Genomic DNA, 12,907 nt, shown 5'->3' on the forward strand with positions numbered 1-12,907 from the left:
CACCATTGAGTTGAATGCATTACTTTCTATTCAATGCATTCTGTGGTAACCTTGTGTGCATAACTACTCAGGGTGATTTGGAACTGTATAGATATTGCATGTACAGTGCTCAGTACCATGGAATAATACAATGCAAGCTGAATTCAGTAACCTACCTGTTACCATTTACAGTGGAACAGACATTGACTTGGTTTACTTCTGCAAAGGCTAAAGTTCCACTGTGTAGAGAAGGCAATGTTACTGAAAGTAACTTCTGGAGCATAGGTTGCACACTCATAAAATTGGTTGCTGACAACTCTAAATCATATGGTTAGTGTACAAACAATGTTTACATCATGTTAGCACATAGTAGTTATCAGCAAAATTGAACTGTACACACCATTGAGTTGAATGCATTACTTTCTATTCAATGCATTCTGTGGTAACCTTGTGTGCATAACTACTCAGGGTGATTTGGAACTGTATAGATATTGCATGTACAGTGCTCAGTACCATGGAATAATACAATGCAAGCTGAATTCAGTAACCTACCTGTTACCATTTACAGTGGAACAGACATTGACTTGGTTTACTTCTGCAAAGGCTAAAGTTCCACTGTGTAGAAAAGGAAATGTTACTGAAAGTAACTTCTGGAGCATAGGTAGCACACTCATAAAATTGGTTGCTGACAACTCTAAATCATATGGTTAGTGTACAAACAATGTTTACATCATGTTAGCACATAGTAGTTATCAGCAAAATTGAACTGTACACACCATTGAGTTGAATGCATTACTTTCTATTCAATGCATTCTCTGGTAACCTTGTGTACATAACTACTCAGGGTGATTTGGAACTGTATAGATATTGCATGTACAGTGCTCAGTACCATGGAATAATACAATGCAAGCTGAATTCAGTAACCTACCTGTTACGATTTACAGTGGAACAGACATTGACTTGGTTTACTTCTGCAAAGGCTAAAGTTCCACTGTGTAGAGAAGGCAATGTTACTGAAAGTAACTTCTGGAGCATAGGTCGCACACTCATAAAATTGGTTGCTGACAACTCTAAATCATATGGTTAGTGTAGAAACAATCTTTACTTCATGTTAGCACATAGTAGTTATCAGCAAAATTGAGCTGTACACACCATTGAGTTGAATGCATTACTTTCTGTTCAATGCATTCTGTGGTAACTTTGCGTACATGACTATTCAGTGTGATTTGGAACTGTATAGATATTGCATGTAGAGTGCTCAGTACCATGGAATACAATGCAAGCGGAATTCAGTAACCTACCTGTTACCATTTGCAGTGTAACAGCCATTGACTTGGTTTACTTCTGCAAAGGCTAAAGTTCCACTGTGTAGAGAAGGCAATGTTACTGAAAGTAACTTCTGGAGCAAAGGTTGCACACTCATAAAATTGGTTGCTGACAACTCTAAATCATATGGTTAGTGTACAAACAATGTTTACATCATGTTAGCACATAGTAGTTATCAGCAAAATTGAACTGTAGACACCATTGAGTTGAATGCATTACTTTCTATTCAATGCATTCTCTGGTAACCTTGTGTACATAACTACTCAGGGTGATTTGGAACTGTATAGATATTGCATGTACAGTGCTCAGTACCATGGAATAATACAATGCAAGCTGAATTCAGTAACCTACCTGTTACCATTTACAGTGGAACAGCCATTGACTTGGTTTACTTCTGCAAAGGCTAAAGTTCCACTGTGTAGAGAAGGCAATGTTACTGAAAGTAACTTCTGGATCATAGGTTGCACACTCATAAAATTGGTTGCTGACAACTCTAAATCATATGGTTAGTGTACAAACAATGTTTACATCATGTTAGCACATAGTAGGTATCAGCAAAATTGAACTGTACACACCATTGAGTTGAATGCATCACTTTCTATTCAATGCATTCTCTGGTAACCTTGTGTGCCTAACTACTCAGGGTGATTTGGAAGTGTATAGATATTGCATGTAGAGTGCTCAGTACCATGGAATACTCCAATGCAAGCTGAATTCAGTAACCTACCTGTTACCATTTACAGTGGAACAGACATTGACTTGGTTTACTTCTGCAAAGGCTAAAGTTCCACTGTGTAGAAAAGGTAATGTTACCGAAAGTAACTTCTGGAGCATAGGTAGCACACTCATAAAATTGGTTGCAGACAAGTCCAAATCATATGGTTAGTGTGCTAACATCATTTACATCATGTTAGCACATAGTAGTTATCAGCAAAATTGAACTGTACACACCATTGAGTTGAATGCATCACTTTCTATTCAATGCATTCAGTGGTAACCTTGTGTACATAACTACTTAGGATGATTTGGAACTGTATAGATATGGCATGTACCGTGCTCAGTACCATGGAATAATACAATGCAAGCTGAATTCAGTAACCTACCTGTTACCATTTACAGTGGAACAGCCATTGACTTGGTTTACTTCTGCAAAGGCTAAAGTTCCACTGTGTAGAGAAGGCAATGTTACTGAAAGTAACTTCTGGAGCATAGGTTGCACACTCATAAAATTGGTTGCTGACAACTCTAAATCATATGGTTAGTGTACAAACAATGTTTACTTCATGTTAGCACATAGTAGTTATCAGCACAATTGAAGCATTACTTTCTATTCAATGCATTCTGTCGTAACCTTGTGTGCATAACTACTCAGGGTGATTTTTAACTGTATAGATATTGCATGTAGAGTGCTGAGTCCCATGGAATACTCCAATGCAAGCTGATTTCAGTAACCTACTTGTTACCAGTTACAGTGGAACAGCCATTGACTTGGTTGACTTCTGTAAAGGCTAAAGTTCCACTGTGTAGAAAAGGTAATGTTACTGAAAGTAACTTCTGGAGCATAGGTAGCACACTCATAAAATTGGTTGCAGACAACTCTAAATCATATGGTTAGTGTACTAACAATGTTTACATCATGTTAGCACCTAGTTGTTATCAGCAAAATTGAACTGGACACTCCATTGAGTTGAATGCATTACTTCATATTCAATTTATTATGTTGTAACTTTGTGTACATGACTACTCAGGGTGATTTGGAACTGTATAGATATTGCATGTAGAGTGCTCAGTACAATGGAATAATATAATGCAAGCTGAATTCAGTAACCTACCTGTTACCATTTACAGTGGAACAGCCATTGACTTGGTTTACTTCTGCAAAGGCTAAAGTTCCGCTGTGTAGAGAAGGCAATGTTACTGAAAGTAACTTCTGGAGCATAGGTTGCACACTCATAAAATTGGTTGCTGACAACTCTAAATCATATGGTTAGTGTACAAACAATGTTTACTTCATGTTAGCACATAGTAGTTATCAGCACAATTGAAGCATTACTTTCTATTCAATGCATTCTGTCGTAACCTTGTGTGCATAACTACTCAGGGTGATTTTTAACTGTATAGATATTGCATGTAGAGTGCTGAGTCCCATGGAATACTCCAATGCAAGCTGATTTCAGTAACCTACTTGTTACCAGTTACAGTGGAACAGCCATTGACTTGGTTGACTTCTGTAAAGGCTAAAGTTCCACTGTGTAGAAAAGGTAATGTTACTGAAAGTAACTTCTGGAGCATAGGTAGCACACTCATAAAATTGGTTGCAGACAACTCTAAATCATATGGTTAGTGTACTAACAATGTTTACATCATGTTAGCACCTAGTTGTTATCAGCAAAATTGAACTGGACACTCCATTGAGTTGAATGCATTACTTCATATTCAATTTATTATGTTGTAACTTTGTGTACATGACTACTCAGGGTGAATTGGAACTGTATAGATATTGCATGTAGAGTGCTCAGTACAATGGAATAATATAATGCAAGCTGAATTCAGTAACCTACCTGTTACCATTTACAGTGGAACAGCCATTGACTTGGTTTACTTCTGCAAAGGCTAAAGTTCCGCTGTGTAGAGAAGGCAATGTTACTGAAAGTAACTTCTGGAGCATAGGTTGCACACTCATAAAATTGGTTGCTGACAACTCTAAATCATATGGTTAGTGTACAAACAATGTTTACATCATGTTAGCACATAGTAGTTATCAGCAAAATTGAACTGTACACACCATTGAGTTGAATGCATTACTTTCTATTCAATGCATTCTGTGGTAACCTTGTGTGCATAACTACTCAGGGTGATTTGGAACTGTATAGATATTGCATGTACAGTGCTCAGTACCATGGAATAATACAATGCAAGCTGAATTCAGTAACCTACCTGTTACCATTTACAGTGGAACAGACATTGACTTGGTTTACTTCTGCAAAGGCTAAAGTTCCACTGTGTAGAGAAGGCAATGTTACTGAAAGTAACTTCTGGAGCATAGGTTGCACACTCATAAAATTGGTTGCTGACAACTCTAAATCATATGGTTAGTGTACAAACAATGTTTACATCATGTTAGCACATAGTAGTTATCAGCAAAATTGAACTGTACACACCATTGAGTTGAATGCATTACTTTCTATTCAATGCATTCTGTGGTAACCTTGTGTGCATAACTACTCAGGGTGATTTGGAACTGTATAGATATTGCATGTACAGTGCTCAGTACCATGGAATAATACAATGCAAGCTGAATTCAGTAACCTACCTGTTACCATTTACAGTGGAACAGACATTGACTTGGTTTACTTCTGCAAAGGCTAAAGTTCCACTGTGTAGAAAAGGAAATGTTACTGAAAGTAACTTCTGGAGCATAGGTAGCACACTCATAAAATTGGTTGCTGACAACTCTAAATCATATGGTTAGTGTACAAACAATGTTTACATCATGTTAGCACATAGTAGTTATCAGCAAAATTGAACTGTACACACCATTGAGTTGAATGCATTACTTTCTATTCAATGCATTCTCTGGTAACCTTGTGTACATAACTACTCAGGGTGATTTGGAACTGTATAGATATTGCATGTACAGTGCTCAGTACCATGGAATAATACAATGCAAGCTGAATTCAGTAACCTACCTGTTACGATTTACAGTGGAACAGACATTGACTTGGTTTACTTCTGCAAAGGCTAAAGTTCCACTGTGTAGAGAAGGCAATGTTACTGAAAGTAACTTCTGGAGCATAGGTCGCACACTCATAAAATTGGTTGCTGACAACTCTAAATCATATGGTTAGTGTAGAAACAATCTTTACTTCATGTTAGCACATAGTAGTTATCAGCAAAATTGAGCTGTACACACCATTGAGTTGAATGCATTACTTTCTGTTCAATGCATTCTGTGGTAACTTTGCGTACATGACTATTCAGTGTGATTTGGAACTGTATAGATATTGCATGTAGAGTGCTCAGTACCATGGAATACAATGCAAGCGGAATTCAGTAACCTACCTGTTACCATTTGCAGTGTAACAGCCATTGACTTGGTTTACTTCTGCAAAGGCTAAAGTTCCACTGTGTAGAGAAGGCAATGTTACTGAAAGTAACTTCTGGAGCAAAGGTTGCACACTCATAAAATTGGTTGCTGACAACTCTAAATCATATGGTTAGTGTACAAACAATGTTTACATCATGTTAGCACATAGTAGTTATCAGCAAAATTGAACTGTAGACACCATTGAGTTGAATGCATTACTTTCTATTCAATGCATTCTCTGGTAACCTTGTGTACATAACTACTCAGGGTGATTTGGAACTGTATAGATATTGCATGTACAGTGCTCAGTACCATGGAATAATACAATGCAAGCTGAATTCAGTAACCTACCTGTTACCATTTACAGTGGAACAGCCATTGACTTGGTTTACTTCTGCAAAGGCTAAAGTTCCACTGTGTAGAGAAGGCAATGTTACTGAAAGTAACTTCTGGATCATAGGTTGAACACTCATAAAATTGGTTGCTGACAACTCTAAATCATATGGTTAGTGTACAAACAATGTTTACATCATGTTAGCACATAGTAGGTATCAGCAAAATTGAACTGTACACACCATTGAGTTGAATGCATCACTTTCTATTCAATGCATTCTCTGGTAACCTTGTGTGCCTAACTACTCAGGGTGATTTGGAAGTGTATAGATATTGCATGTAGAGTGCTCAGTACCATGGAATACTCCAATGCAAGCTGAATTCAGTAACCTACCTGTTACCATTTACAGTGGAACAGACATTGACTTGGTTTACTTCTGCAAAGGCTAAAGTTCCACTGTGTAGAAAAGGTAATGTTACCGAAAGTAACTTCTGGAGCATAGGTAGCACACTCATAAAATTGGTTGCAGACAAGTCCAAATCATATGGTTAGTGTGCTAACATCATTTACATCATGTTAGCACATAGTAGTTATCAGCAAAATTGAACTGTACACACCATTGAGTTGAATGCATCACTTTCTATTCAATGCATTCAGTGGTAACCTTGTGTACATAACTACTTAGGATGATTTGGAACTGTATAGATATGGCATGTACCGTGCTCAGTACCATGGAATAATACAATGCAAGCTGAATTCAGTAACCTACCTGTTACCATTTACAGTGGAACAGCCATTGACTTGGTTTACTTCTGCAAAGGCTAAAGTTCCACTGTGTAGAGAAGGCAATGTTACTGAAAGTAACTTCTGGAGCATAGGTTGCACACTCATAAAATTGGTTGCTGACAACTCTAAATCATATGGTTAGTGTACAAACAATGTTTACTTCATGTTAGCACATAGTAGTTATCAGCACAATTGAAGCATTACTTTCTATTCAATGCATTCTGTCGTAACCTTGTGTGCATAACTACTCAGGGTGATTTTTAACTGTATAGATATTGCATGTAGAGTGCTGAGTCCCATGGAATACTCCAATGCAAGCTGATTTCAGTAACCTACTTGTTACCAGTTACAGTGGAACAGCCATTGACTTGGTTGACTTCTGTAAAGGCTAAAGTTCCACTGTGTAGAAAAGGTAATGTTACTGAAAGTAACTTCTGGAGCATAGGTAGCACACTCATAAAATTGGTTGCAGACAACTCTAAATCATATGGTTAGTGTACTAACAATGTTTACATCATGTTAGCACCTAGTTGTTATCAGCAAAATTGAACTGGACACTCCATTGAGTTGAATGCATTACTTCATATTCAATTTATTATGTTGTAACTTTGTGTACATGACTACTCAGGGTGATTTGGAACTGTATAGATATTGCATGTAGAGTGCTCAGTACAATGGAATAATATAATGCAAGCTGAATTCAGTAACCTACCTGTTACCATTTACAGTGGAACAGCCATTGACTTGGTTTACTTCTGCAAAGGCTAAAGTTCCGCTGTGTAGAGAAGGCAATGTTACTGAAAGTAACTTCTGGAGCATAGGTTGCACACTCATAAAATTGGTTGCTGACAACTCTAAATCATATGGTTAGTGTACAAACAATGTTTACATCATGTTAGCACATAGTAGTTATCAGCAAAATTGAACTGTACACACCATTGAGTTGAATGCATTACTTTCTATTCAATGCATTCTGTGGTAACCTTGTGTGCATAACTACTCAGGGTGATTTGGAACTGTATAGATATTGCATGTACAGTGCTCAGTACCATGGAATAATACAATGCAAGCTGAATTCAGTAACCTACCTGTTACCATTTACAGTGGAACAGACATTGACTTGGTTTACTTCTGCAAAGGCTAAAGTTCCACTGTGTAGAGAAGGCAATGTTACTGAAAGTAACTTCTGGAGCATAGGTTGCACACTCATAAAATTGGTTGCTGACAACTCTAAATCATATGGTTAGTGTACAAACAATGTTTACATCATGTTAGCACATAGTAGTTATCAGCAAAATTGAGCTGTACACACCATTGAGCTGAATGCATTACTTTCTGTTCAATGCATTCTGTGGTAACTTTGCGTACATGACTATTCAGTGTGATTTGGAACTGTATAGATATTGCATGTAGAGTGCTCAGTACCATGGAATACTCCAATGCAAGCGGAATTTAGTAACCTACCTGTTACCATTTGCAGTGGATCAGACATTGACTTGGTTTACTTCTGCAAAGGCTAAAGTTCCACTGTGTAGAAAAGGTAATGTTACTGAAAGTAACTTCTGGAGCATAGGTAGCACACTGATAAAATTGGTTGCAGACAAGTCCAAATCATATGGTTAGTGTGCTAACATCGTTTACATCATTTTAGCACATAGTAGTTATCAGCAAAATTGAACTGTACACTCCATTGAGTTGAATGCATTACTTAATATTCAATTTATTCTGTTGTAACTTTGTGTACATGACTACTCAGGGTGATATGGAACTGTATAGATATTGCATGTAGAGTGCTCAGTACCATGGAATACTCCAATGCAAGCTGAATTCAGTAACCTACCTGTTACCATTTACAGTGGAACAGCCATTGACTTGGTTTACTTCTGCAAAGGCTAAAGTTCCACTGTGTAGAGAAGGCAATGTTACTGAAAGTAACTTCTGGAGCATAGGTTGCACACTCATAAAATTGGTTGCTGACAACTCTAAATCATATGGTTAGTGTACAAACAATGTTTACTTCATGTTAGCACATAGTAGTTATCAGCAAAATTGAACTGTACACACCATTGAGTTGAAAGCATTACTTTCTATTCAATGCATTCTGTGGTAACCTTGTGTGCATAACTACTCAGGGTGATTTTTAACTGTATAGATATTGCATGTAGAGTGCTGAGTCCCATGGAATACTCCAATGCAAGCTGATTTCAGTAACCTACCTGTTACCATTTACAGTGGAACAGCCATTGACTTGGTTTACTTCTGCAAAGGCTAAAGTTCCACTGTGTAGAGAAGGCAATGTTACTGAAAGTAACTTCTGGAGCATAGGTAGCAGACTCATAAAATTGGTTGCAGACAACTCTAAATCATATGGTTAGTGTACAAACAATGTTTACATCATGTTAGCACATAGTAGTTATCAGCAAAATTGAACTGTACACACCATTGAGTTGAAAGCATTACTTTCTATTCAAAGCATTCTGTGGTAACCTTGTGTGCATAACTACTCAGGGTGATTTGGAACTGTATAGATATTGCATGTAGAGTGCTCAGTACCATGGAATAATACAATGCAAGCTGAATTCAGTAACGTACCTGTTACCATTTACAGTGGAACAGACATTGACTTGGTTTACTTCTGCAAAGGCTAAAGTTCCACTGTGTAGAAAAGGTAATGTTACTGAAAGTAACTTCTGGAGCATAGGTAGCACACTCATAAAATTGGTTGCAGACAAGTCCAAATCATATGGTTAGTGTGCTAACATCATTTACATCATGTTAGCACATAGTAGTTATCAGCAAAATTGAACTGTACACACCATTGAGTTGAATGCATCACTTTCTATTCAATGCATTCAGTGGTAACCTTGTGTACATAACTACTTAGGATGATTTGGAACTGTATAGATATGGCATGTACCGTGCTCAGTACCATGGAATAATACAATGCAAGCTGAATTCAGTAACCTACCTGTTACCATTTACAGTGGAACAGACATTGACTTGGTTTACTTCTGCAAAGGCTAAAGTTCCACTGTGTAGAAAAGGTAATGTTACTGAAAGTAACTTCTGGAGCATAGGTAGCACACTCATAAAATTGGTTGCAGACAAGTCCAAATCATATGGTTAGTGTGCTAACATCGTTTACATCATGTTAGCACATAGTAGTTATCAGCAAATTTGAACTGTACACACCATTGAGTTGAATGCATCACTTTCTATTCAATGCATTCTGTGGTAACCTTGTGTACATAACTACTTAGGATGATTTGGAACTGTATAGATATTGCATGTAGAGTACTCAGTACCATGGAATACTCCAATGCAAGCTGAATTCAGTAACCTACCTGTTACCATTTACAGTGGAACAGCCATTGACTTGGTTTACTTCTGCAAAGGCTAAAGTTCCACTGTGTAGAGAAGGCAATGTTACTGAAAGTAACTTCTGGAGCATAGGTTGCACACTCATAAAATTGGTTGCTGACAACTCTAAATCATATGGTTAGTGTACAAACAATGTTTACTTCATGTTAGCACATAGTAGTTATCAGCAAAATTGAACTGTACACACCATTCAGTTGAATGCATTACTTTCTATTCAATGCATTCTGTGGTAACCTTGTGTGCATAACTACTCAGGGTGATTTGGAACTGTATAGATATTGCATGTACAGTGCTCAGTACCATGGAATAATACAATGCAAGCTGAATTCAGTAACCTACCTGTTACCATTTACAGTGGAACAGACATTGACTTGGTTTACTTCTGCAAAGGCTAAAGTTCCACTGTGTAGAGAAGGCAATGTTCCTGAAAGTAACTTCTGGAGCAACGGTTGCACACTCATAAAATTGGTTGCTGACAACTCTAAATCATATGGTTAGTGTACAAACAATGTTTACATCATGTTAGCACATAGTAGTTATCAGCAAAATTGAACTGTAGACACCATTGAGTTGAATGCATTACTTTCTATTCAATGCATTCTCTGGTAACCTTGTGTACATAACTACTCAGGGTGATTTGGAACTGTATAGATATTGCATGTACAGTGCTCAGTACCATGGAATAATACAATGCAAGCTGAATTCAGTAACCTACCTGTTACCATTTACAGTGGAACAGCCATTGACTTGGTTTACTTCTGCAAAGGCTAAAGTTCCACTGTGTAGAGAAGGCAATGTTACTGAAAGTAACTTCTGGAGCATAGGTTGCACACTCATAAAATTGGTTGCTGACAACTCTAAATCATATGGTTAGTGTACAAACAATGTTTACATCATGTTAGCACATAGTAGTTATCAGCAAAATTGAACTGTACACACCATTGAGTTGAATGCATTACTTTCTATTCAATGCATTCTGTGGTAACCTTGTGTGCATAAATACTCAGGGTGATTTGGAACTGTATAGATATTGCATGTAGAGTGCTCAGTACCATGGAATACTCCAATGCAAGCGGAATTCAGTAACCTACCTGTTACCATTTGCAGTGGAACAGCCATTGACTTGGTTTACTTCTGCAAAGGCTAAAGTTCCACTGTGTAGAGAAGGCAATGTTACTGAAAGTAACTTCTGGAGCAAAGGTTGCACACTCATAAAATTGGTTGCTGACAACTCTAAATCATATGGTTAGTGTACAAACAATGTTTACATCATGTTAGCACATAGTAGCTATCAGCAAAATTGAACTGTACACACCATTGAGTTGAATGCATTACTTTCTATTCAATGCATTCTGTGGTAACCTTGTGTGCATAACTACTCAGGGTGATTTGGAACTGTATAGATATTGCATGTACAGTGCTCAGTACCATGGAATAATACAATGCAAGCTGAATTCAGTAACGTACCTGTTACCATTTACAGTGGAACAGACATTGACTTGGTTTACTTCTGCAAAGGCTAAAGTTCCACTGTGTAGAAAAGGTAATGTTACTGAAAGTAACTTCTGGAGCATAGGTAGCACACTCATAAAATTGGTTGCAGACAAGTCCAAATCATATGGTTAGTGTGCTAACATCATTTACATCATGTTAGCACATAGTAGTTATCAGCAAAATTGAACTGTACACACCATTGAGTTGAATGCATCACTTTCTATTCAATGCATTCAGTGGTAACCTTGTGTACATAACTACTTAGGATGATTTGGAACTGTATAGATATGGCATGTACCGTGCTCAGTACCATGGAATAATACAATGCAAGCTGAATTCAGTAACCTACCTGTTACCATTTACAGTGGAACAGACATTGACTTGGTTTACTTCTGCAAAGGCTAAAGTTCCACTGTGTAGAAAAGGTAATGTTACTGAAAGTAACTTCTGGAGCATAGGTAGCACACTCATAAAATTGGTTGCAGACAAGTCCAAATCATATGGTTAGTGTGCTAACATCGTTTACATCATGTTAGCACATAGTAGTTATCAGCAAATTTGAACTGTACACACCATTGAGTTGAATGCATCACTTTCTATTCAATGCATTCTGTGGTAACCTTGTGTACATAACTACTTAGGATGATTTGGAACTGTATAGATATTGCATGTAGAGTACTCAGTACCATGGAATACTCCAATGCAAGCTGAATTCAGTAACCTACCTGTTACCATTTACAGTGGAACAGCCATTGACTTGGTTTACTTCTGCAAAGGCTAAAGTTCCACTGTGTAGAGAAGGCAATGTTACTGAAAGTAACTTCTGGAGCATAGGTTGCACACTCATAAAATTGGTTGCTGACAACTCTAAATCATATGGTTAGTGTACAAACAATGTTTACTTCATGTTAGCACATAGTAGTTATCAGCAAAATTGAACTGTACACACCATTGAGTTGAATGCATTACTTTCTATTCAATGCATTCTGTGGTAACCTTGTGTGCATAACTACTCAGGGTGATTTGGAACTGTATAGATATTGCATGTACAGTGCTCAGTACCATGGAATAATACAATGCAAGCTGAATTCAGTAACCTACCTGTTACCATTTACAGTGGAACAGACATTGACTTGGTTTACTTCTGCAAAGGCTAAAGTTCCACTGTGTAGAGAAGGCAATGTTCCTGAAAGTAACTTCTGGAGCAACGGTTGCACACTCATAAAATTGGTTGCTGACAACTCTAAATCATATGGTTAGTGTACAAACAATGTTTACATCATGTTAGCACATAGTAGTTATCAGCAAAATTGAACTGTAGACACCATTGAGTTGAATGCATTACTTTCTATTCAATGCATTCTCTGGTAACCTTGTGTACATAACTACTCAGGGTGATTTGGAACTGTATAGATATTGCATGTACAGTGCTCAGTACCATGGAATAATACAATGCAAGCTGAATTCAGTAACCTACCTGTTACCATTTACAGTGGAACAGCCATTGACTTGGTTTACTT

This window comes from Hypanus sabinus, chromosome 2, assembly GCF_030144855.1.
Source record: "Hypanus sabinus isolate sHypSab1 chromosome 2, sHypSab1.hap1, whole genome shotgun sequence".
In the NCBI taxonomy this organism is placed as follows: domain Eukaryota; kingdom Metazoa; phylum Chordata; class Chondrichthyes; order Myliobatiformes; family Dasyatidae; genus Hypanus; species Hypanus sabinus.